The sequence below is a fragment of the Aphelocoma coerulescens genome, unplaced genomic scaffold (genome assembly GCF_041296385.1).
Source record: "Aphelocoma coerulescens isolate FSJ_1873_10779 unplaced genomic scaffold, UR_Acoe_1.0 HiC_scaffold_88, whole genome shotgun sequence".
Classification (NCBI taxonomy): domain Eukaryota; kingdom Metazoa; phylum Chordata; class Aves; order Passeriformes; family Corvidae; genus Aphelocoma; species Aphelocoma coerulescens.
Window position 1 is genome coordinate 402,916 of NW_027184072.1, and position 9,305 is coordinate 412,220.

General features: G+C 48.8%; 1 long non-coding RNA gene across 1 annotated transcript; it reads right to left on the minus strand.

Annotated features, from left to right (window-relative positions):
* Window positions 1-368: 368 nt before the first annotated feature.
* Window positions 369-6,778, minus strand: LOC138102588 (uncharacterized). The gene is made up of 2 exons (XR_011147445.1): window positions 6,491-6,778; window positions 369-607 (listed from the first exon to the last, which is right to left on the minus strand). It is a non-coding gene; the product is annotated as an uncharacterized lncRNA (long non-coding RNA).
* Between the last annotated feature and the right edge of the window lie 2,527 nt (window positions 6,779-9,305).

The window sequence follows — 9,305 nt, forward strand, 5'->3', positions numbered from 1 at the left end:
AGGAACAACTCGGCAAGCAGTTTGCATAGATGAACAACTTAGCACGACTGCGGCTGATGACATGCCCTGACCTTTTTTGCCTTCAGCTATGGGTGCCGTACCCTCCTACCCTCACACATGCCACTCAAAGATCCACCTGTGACAGCAACTGTGCCAAGCCGCCACCCTTCTTCAGCACCATCACACCTACCACAAGGTAGCTGAATCAGAGGGAAAAGGAGGTCGCCAATGGAGGTGTTATAAACATATATTATATTGGCTTCTGTACCGGTTTGGCCAAATTTAGAAATATATACTCTGAGAGAAGGCACAACCACCCCTCCCCCACCAGGTTCGGGAAAAAAAAATAAATTTTCCTCGAAGGAAAGTGAAGAAGATAAAACAATTTATTTAACAAACACACGGGAAAGGAAAATGAGGTTAAATGGTAAAATCTTTTGCTGTGGAGGAAAAAAAACCTGGGAAAGCGTTAGAGTCCTCCCTTTGGTCTCCTCGGCGCTGGGGCTTGGCCCAGGGCCAGGCCCTCTGTGCCCGACGAAAAGTCCTCCCGATGTGCTCTGAGGTTGAAAAGCAGTCCAGTAGCAAAGGGAGAAAAAAATCCGGAATTCTAGAGAAGGGAAAAAGCAAAGTCCAACTCTCAGTCTCTCTCCGGAGAACCAGAAACTGAAACAACTGGCCAAAAGCTGACTGAAACACAGCAAGCCGGGTGCTTCCTCGCCCCCCTGCCGCGGCTGGGCAGGGAAAAAAAAAAAAACCTCCTATCTTTATGTGACCTTGAACAAGCTGCAAACTGCTTTGAGAAAGTTTTGCTCAGTTTTTTCTTCTCCCTCTCAGGCTCAGTTTAGAGGCATAGAAAGGCACAAAATTAATTTCTGGGCATAGGCAGCGATATGGGATACATATCATAACGTCACCCCAAGACATTCCACCCCTTATCCCATATTGTTGGCTCAATGCCCAAAATGAGATATTCTAATTCTACACACACATTAATACATATATATATACATATATATATATATGTGCACAGCTATATACGAACAGTGACAGTGACAATCAGCAAGCAGGGGTATACAAGCATTTCACACTACAATCAGATCTCCCTGTGGTACACAACGTGTTGTTCCATCTTTCTGCATTACCCACCATGTGCAACCAGGTCCCTGGGCGAAGACAACCCCACGGGTGGGTTTGTCTGTACTCGAGGCAGATTTTACCCACACAGTCCTTCCTAACAGACCTCTGACATGCACTACTGGGACCTTATCTCCATCTGTTGCATGCAGGGATTCAGATTGGGCTGGACCAGCTCTATTGGTGGAACCTCGGGTGTTAACTAACCAGGTGGCCTTTGCTAGATGCTGTTCCCAATTTTTGAAAGTTCCCCCACCTAGTGCCTTCAAAGTGGTTTTCAACAATCCATTACACCGTTCCACTTTGCCTGCAGCTGGTGCATGGTAAGGGATGTGGTACACCCACTCAATGCCATGTTCTCTAGCCCAGGTGTTAATAAGGCTGTTCTTAAAATGAGTCCCATTATCAGATTCAATTCTCTCAGGGGTACCATGCCTCCAAAGGACTTGCTTTTCAAGGCCCAGGATGGTGTTCCGGGCAGTAGCGTGAGGCACAGGGTAGGTCTCCAACCATCCTGTGGTGGCTTCTACCATTGTGAGCACATGGCGCTTGCCTTGGCGGGTTTGAGGCAGTGTGATGTAATCAACCTGCCAGGCCTCCCCATACTTGTATTTGGACCACCGCCCACCATACCACAGGGGCTTCACCCGCTTGGCCTGCTTGATCGCAGCGCATGTCTCACAATCATGGATCACCTGGGAGATACTGTCCATGGTCAGATCCACCCCTCGATCTCGTGCCCACTTATAGGTGGCATCTCTGCCCTGATGGCCTGAGGCATCATGGGCCCATCGAGCTAGGAACAACTCTCCCTTGTGTTTCCAGTCCAAGTCTACCTGTGACACTTCTATCTTTGCAGCCTGATCTACCTGCTTGTTGTTTTGGTGTTCTTCATTAGCCCTACTCTTGGGGACATGGGCATCTACATGGCGGACTTTCACAACCAGCTTTCTCACTCGGGCAGTGATGTTTTTCCACTCTTCAGCAGCCCAGATTGGTTTTCCCCTACGCTGCCAATTAGCTTTTTCCCACTTCTCTAACCATCCCCACAGAGCATTGGCTACCATCCATGAATCAGTGTAGAGGTAGAGCTTTGGCCACTTCTCCCTTTCAGCAATGTCCAGGGCTAGTTGAACAGCTTTGAGTTCAGCGAATTGGCTTGATCCACCTTCTCCCTCAGTAGCTTCTGCAACCCGTCGTGTGGGACTCCATACGGCTGCTTTCCACTTTCGTTTCATCCCTACGATACGACAAGAACCGTCGGTGAAAAGAGCGTAGCGTGTGTCTTCTGATGGCAGTTGGTTGTACGGTGGAGCTTCTTCAGCACGTGTCACTTGTTCTTCTTCATCAGCGAGACCAAAGTTTTCACCTTCAGGCCAATTTGTGATTATTTCCAAAATCCCAGGGCGATTCAGTTTTCCAATACAGGCGCGCTGTGTGATGAGAGCAATCCATTTGCTCCATGTGGCATTGGTGGCGTGGTGGGTAGAGGGAACCTCTGCTTTGAACATCCACCCCAGCACTGGTAGTCGGGGTGCCAAGAGGAGTTGTGCCTCAGTTCCAATTACCTCTGAGGCGGCTTTGATTCCTTCATAGGCTGCCAGGATTTCCTTCTCTGTGGGAGTGTAGTTAGCTTCAGACCCTCTGTAGCTTCGGCTCCAAAACCCCAGTGGTCGACCACGAGTCTCACCAGACACCTTCTGCCAGAGGCTCCAGGACAGGCCATGGCTCCCAGCTGCAGAGTAGAGCACGTTCTTCACTTCGGGTCCTGTCCTAACTGGGCCAAGGGCTACCGCATGAGCGATTTCCTGCTTGATTTGGGTGAAAGCTTGTTGCTGTTCGGGGCCCCAATGGAAATCGTTCTTCTTGCGGGTAACCAGGTAGAGAGGGCTCACAATCTGGCTGTACTCAGGAATGTGCATCCTCCAAAAGCCTATGGCACCTAGGAAAGCTTGTGTTTCCTTCTTGTTGGTTGGTGGAGACATTGCAGTGATCTTATTGATGACCTCAACAGGAATCTGACGTCGTCCATCTTGCCACTTCACTCCCAGGAACTGGATCTCTCGGGCAGGCCCCTTGACTTTGCTCTTCTTGATGGCGAAACCAGCTTCCAGGAGAATCCGGATAACTTTCTCTCCTTTCTCAAACACTTCTGCTGCAGTGTTCCCCCACACAATGATGTCATCAATGTACTGCAGATGTTCTGGAGCCTCACCCTTTTCTAGTGCAGTCTGGATTAGTCCATGGCAGATGGTGGGACTGTGCTTCCACCCCTGGGGCAGTCGGTTCCAGGTGTACTGCACACCTCTCCAGGTGAAAGCAAACTGAGGCCTGCACTCTGCTGCCAGGGGGATGGAGAAAAATGCATTAGCAATGTCAATAGTGGCGTACCACTTCGCTGCTTTGGACTCCAGCTCATACTGGAGCTCCAACATGTCCGGCACAGCAGCGCTCAGTGGTGGAGTCACTTCATTCAAGCCACGATAGTCCACAGTCAATCTCCATTCTCCTTCAGATTTGCGCACAGGCCAAATGGGGCTGTTGAAGGGTGAGTGGGTCTTGCTGACCACCCCTTGGCTCTCCAGCTCACGAATCATCTTGTGGATGGGAATCACAGCATCTCGAGTTGTCCGGTACTGTCGGCGATGCACTGTCGAGGTAGCAATTGGTACTCTTTGTTCTTCCACCTTCAGAAGGCCGACTGCAGACGGGTTTTCTGATAGCCCAGGCAAAGTGTTCAATTGCTTACTGCCCTCTGTCTCCACAGCAGCTATTCCAAAAGCCCACTTGAGTCCCTTTGGGTCTCTAAAATACCCGTTCCGGAGGAAGTCTATGCCTAAAATGCACGGGGCCTCTGGGCCAGTCACAATGAGATGCTTCTTCCACTCAGTTCTAGTCAGGCTCACCTCAGCTTCCACCAAGGTCAAATTTTGTGATCCACCCGTTACACCAGAAATAGAAACAGATTCTACCCCCACATGCTGCGATGGAATTATTGTACACTGTGCACCAGTGTCAACCAAGGCATCATATTTTTGTGGTTCTGATGTACCAGGCCAACGAATCCACACAGTCCAAAAAACACGGTTTTCCCTGACCTCTACCTGGCTAGAGGCAGGGCCCCTCTATGCCTGGTTATCTTTCTTTCCCTGGGCCTGTATCTTAGAGGTTCCTTCATGGGAATTGGACATGTCATCCTCTTTTCCATCATTTCCGGCAGTTTGGCTACAGGCAACTGGTGCTACTTCCTTTTTGGTAGGTCCTCCTTTCTGAGACTTGCGCTCCTTCAATTCACGCACTCGTGCTGCCAGAGCAGAATTGGGTTGTCCACCCCACTTCCTCATGTTCTCCCCACTGTCACACAGGAAATCCCACAGCTCACTTCGTGGGATGTGCCTTCTCTCTGGGGAACGTCCGCGGAGAAGGCACTCTTTAATCTCCTGGAGACTCTTCTCCATCTTATCTTCCATTCTCTTCACATGTGTTTCCACAGCTGCGATCCTTGCATGTGTTGGGCCATGCACAGAGTCTGCATATGCTCGGAGCTTCACTGCCATATCCTTCACAGTCTCATTTGCACCGTAGTCTGGTTTCATTATTGCTAAAGCAGAAGCGTATTCTGGTGGCCCAAGTTGTATGAGTTTTCGCCACATGTATGGAATAACTCTGGCCCGGTCTGGACTCCTCAATCCTGGGTCATTTGCGAAGACAACCTCTACCACCCCTAGTTCTCTCAGGCGTTGGATCCCTTGTTCTATGGTCTTCCACGGGGTTTGCTGCATGTAGAGATCATCTCCACACATATATCTTTCAATCACGCCTGTCAAAACTCGTCTCCAGACACTGGTAGAGTCAGTCCCCCTTTTCATCGCTTGGTCGATCACTGGATCATGTGACAGGGATCCCAAATGCCTCGCTTCAGCACCGTCCAGCATCACATCATCACCTGCCGCATCCCAAATACGGACCATCCAACTTATTATGGATTCATCGGACCGTCGGGTGTAATCCTTTCTTAGGCTGTGAAGGTCCTTTATGGACATGGACTCAGTAATGGTTTCTGTGCCTGAGTCAGTTGGTGGTTTTGAGGTTCCTTCCCCTGCATCTTTTGAGGTTCCTTCCCCTCCATTATCCTCATCTTTCACTGGGCGATCAGTTTTGGTTATGTGCTTTTTCCTTGTAACAGGAGCCACTGTCAGTGGCTTAGACTCTCCATCTGGCTTGGGCTTGCTGTCTGGTTTATCTGCAGCCTGAGTGACTGGGATATCTGCAGGCTTTGCTGATTGATCTTCCTGCCTCTCTACCCTTACCGGCTGCAGTGTGCGATAGGCATATGCCAAGACCCAACATATTGCAAGGAGCTTGTTCTCATTGGAATTGTCATTGTATTTCTCTTTCAGATATTTCGCCACCTCAGCTGGTTTCTGAACTTGTTCAGGGGAAAAATTGCAAACCATTGGGTCAGAGAATTTCTTCAGGATTTGGCCTATATCCTCCCATTCCCCACACCACTCAGGATGTTCCACCTCTGGGTCAGGTGTCTCGGCAGTCACCCGGGAAATCTGAGCTCTCATTCTAGAGAAGTTGTGAATCATATAGAGGAAGATTACCAGGTTAAATACCAGGAGGGTGGTCTCTTTAATATCCAGGGGAAACTGAACACTCTCAAAAGAAAACCTATCAAATTTAAAGGGAAGGGAAACCCCATCTCCTCCTCCTCTAACAATCTGGGTGCAGTTACTAATAAATTCCCAAAACAGGCTACTGAAGCTAGGGCTGGGGTTAGGAGGGAGAAACCATTTATCATACACACTTTGAACCGATGCCTGTACCTCTGTCAACTTCTTATAAATCATTATCACCGAGCACAGCAAAATAGAAATCCGAATTCGTGTCCCTGCTCTGCAAAAATTCCTTATCAAGGATAAGATCGGACCAAGTTGTGGATAGGCAAATAAGCCTAGGGACCAGAAAGGCACTAGTACCTTAAACAAGCCTACAGACCAGAAATACATGAATATATCAAGCCAGAGAAATGTTATGAACTCAACCAACATGATGACTATTTTACTCCAGCACAGAATAAGTAAATTCAAACCAAAATGTAATTAGCACAGGTTTTCACTTTCCTTCGAGCCACACAGTTGGGCGCCACTAAATTTGTACCGGTTTGGCCAAATTTAGAAATATATACTCTGAGAGAAGGCACAACCACCCCTCCCCCACCAGGTTCGGGAAAAAAAAATAAATTTTCCTCGAAGGAAAGTGAAGAAGATAAAACAATTTATTTAACAAACACACGGGAAAGGAAAATGAGGTTAAATGGTAAAATCTTTTGCTGTGGAGGAAAAAAAACCTGGGAAAGCGTTAGAGTCCTCCCTTTGGTCTCCTCGGCGCTGGGGCTTGGCCCAGGGCCAGGCCCTCTGTGCCCGACGAAAAGTCCTCCCGATGTGCTCTGAGGTTGAAAAGCAGTCCAGTAGCAAAGGGAGAAAAAAATCCGGAATTCTAGAGAAGGGAAAAAGCAAAGTCCAACTCTCAGTCTCTCTCCGGAGAACCAGAAACTGAAACAACTGGCCAAAAGCTGACTGAAACACAGCAAGCCGGGTGCTTCCTCGCCCCCCTGCCGCGGCTGGGCAGGGAAAAAAAAAAAAACCTCCTATCTTTATGTGACCTTGAACAAGCTGCAAACTGCTTTGAGAAAGTTTTGCTCAGTTTTTTCTTCTCCCTCTCAGGCTCAGTTTAGAGGCATAGAAAGGCACAAAATTAATTTCTGGGCATAGGCAGCGATATGGGATACATATCATAACGTCACCCCAAGACAGCTTCTCGCAAAGTATAAAGTAGATATTATATAATGTTAGAAATGCTTTTTGCTGTGTGGATGTAGTTTTCTTTTTAGCAAGAATGTTAGCAAGTGTGAGCACGTAAGATAACCTCCAAACGAACAGAGGATGAGGCCCGAAAAGCTGCTAATCAACACTTTGTCTAGGGAGCAAAAGGGCCCAAAGGCTACTCCGCCCGGAGAACAGGCGGCCAGGAGAGTCCAAGAGCCGTTATCACCACTCTGCCCGGAGAGACGAAGAGGCCCAAAGCTGCAATCAGCCCTGTCTGTCTGGAGAATTAAGAAATCCACCTTACCATCGACTCTTGCCTAGCGGGCCCAACCCCAAGAATCAAGAGAAATAAAACCACAAGGCAGAAGACTACGCATGCTCTAAAAAGGCGGAACCAAGGAGTGGCCATGCAGAACAGCTCCAGGAAAAGTTTTAATATGAATAAAGAACAGACAGTAAAAATGGTATAAAAAAGACTCACCTCTGGCATCAGGTGTGCTCTTGGCAGAGCACCAAGGCACCCGGCCATTACCCCGTTGCTTTATTTGATGTGTCTCTTATTGTCTTTATATTAAACCCTTTAAATTCTCACAGGAGAGTGAACCTCGTTTTTCACAATTAAGGGCTCGTCCCGGAGCTACACCTCGCCTCTGAAAAGCGTGGGAGGATTCAAGAAGCAAGGGTAAGGCGCCTCCCGCCCAAGTTGGCAGGACCTTTGCTTAGCATCCTCTGGCGTGATTTGGTGGCAGCAGGGCAACACCCGGAGGACAAGAAAGACACAAAAATAAAGCAAATGAAAGAGAGCGCTCTCGACAAAAATCCCACAGACACTGGAAAAGAAACAGGACTGGGAAGTATTGTCCAAAGAAAAAGGGGGTGGTTACGGGAGATGAGCGTGTGTGAATGAGACGTGGGCTGGTTGCCCCCAGATCTGCGAAGCGAGTGTGGCAGTCTCTGAGTGCTGCCGTTCCGTCTTGTTCACGAGAACAGCGGCCAGCGAGGAGACAAAGCGAGAGATAAGCGGAGTGAAAGAATCTCCGGGGGTGACTGGGACGGGGTCCCAGAGAAGGGGTTGCAAAGTGGGAGCTACCCCCCCATATGCTGGGTTGAGGAAAACTCCAAGAGCACCCAGGGCCTAAAAGTACCCCAAGAGAGGTTGGGGTTTGGATGCTAGCAATGCTGGGTTGAGGGAAATCCAAGAGCACCCAGAATCCTAAGGATTATATCATACCCATGGGTGGATACTAACAAGTGACTTGAAAGAGGTACCTTATTATTCTGTTGTGAGTAGGAATGAGTGAGTGAACAAATATTAAAAAAGAGTGAATGTGTGAATGAAAAACTGTGTAATTCGAAGTTAACTTTGTTTTTGGGGAAGGTGGGCTCTAATAAATTTTTTGGTGTTTTTTGTACTGTGAAAGGGTGGGTAGTATTTTACAGCAGTGAAGATTGGTGTTTTAAAGGAATGAATTAGTATTTCAAAGGGGGGGATAAATTGGTATTTTGAGTAATAGAGAACTCCTGGGAAAATGGGACAACAACCTAGTAAATTAAGTTCAAATTATAAAAGGGTGCCAGAGGATATACCCCGAGACAGTCCCCTCGGGGTCAAACTCGCAAACTGGGAAACTGATCCTTCTACAAAAGGAAAAGAGAAAGTAAAAATGATTCAATTCTGCATGAAAGAGTGGGTAAAAAAGGAAATCAGATCTGATCATGTGTACTGGCCAAAATACGGGTCTGATGAGGCATGGATTTGCCAGGCTCTAAATGTATTTGTAAATTCAAAAGAGCCATCTCAGAGGAAAAGCAAACAGAAGAGAAAAAAGGCTGAGACCCTTTAGAAGTATTGCCTCCGCCGCCAGCACCAGAAGCTGCCCTCCTCCCCCTGGCTCCGGGGCTTCCCCCGCCAGCCCCCCCTCCGCCCGCACCGGGGGCCTTTCCCCCGGCAGCCCTCCCGCCCCAATGGAGCTGGGGGGGAGCCCTGCCCCCGCCCATGCCGGGGATCCCACCCTTCCCATATATCTCGGGAATCCCAGCACCCTCAATTGCATCAAGGGAAAGGTCACACGTCCCGGCTTCAGCCCCTACCTCTCCTGCCTTGAGAAACCCGGCTTTAGCCCCGGTGCCCGCCTCCTGTGCTCCGGAATATCTGGCTTCACTGCCATACCCCACCCCCACCCTCTGCACCACAGAATATTCAGCTTCAGCGCCAGACTTTGAATCTGCCCCTCCTCCCCAGGGGAGTTCGGTGCTTTCTTCCCAAATCAACCCTCTTCTTAACGAAGGAGCACCATACCAGAATACAGGAGGTGCCATTAAGGCTCCGAGGCAGCC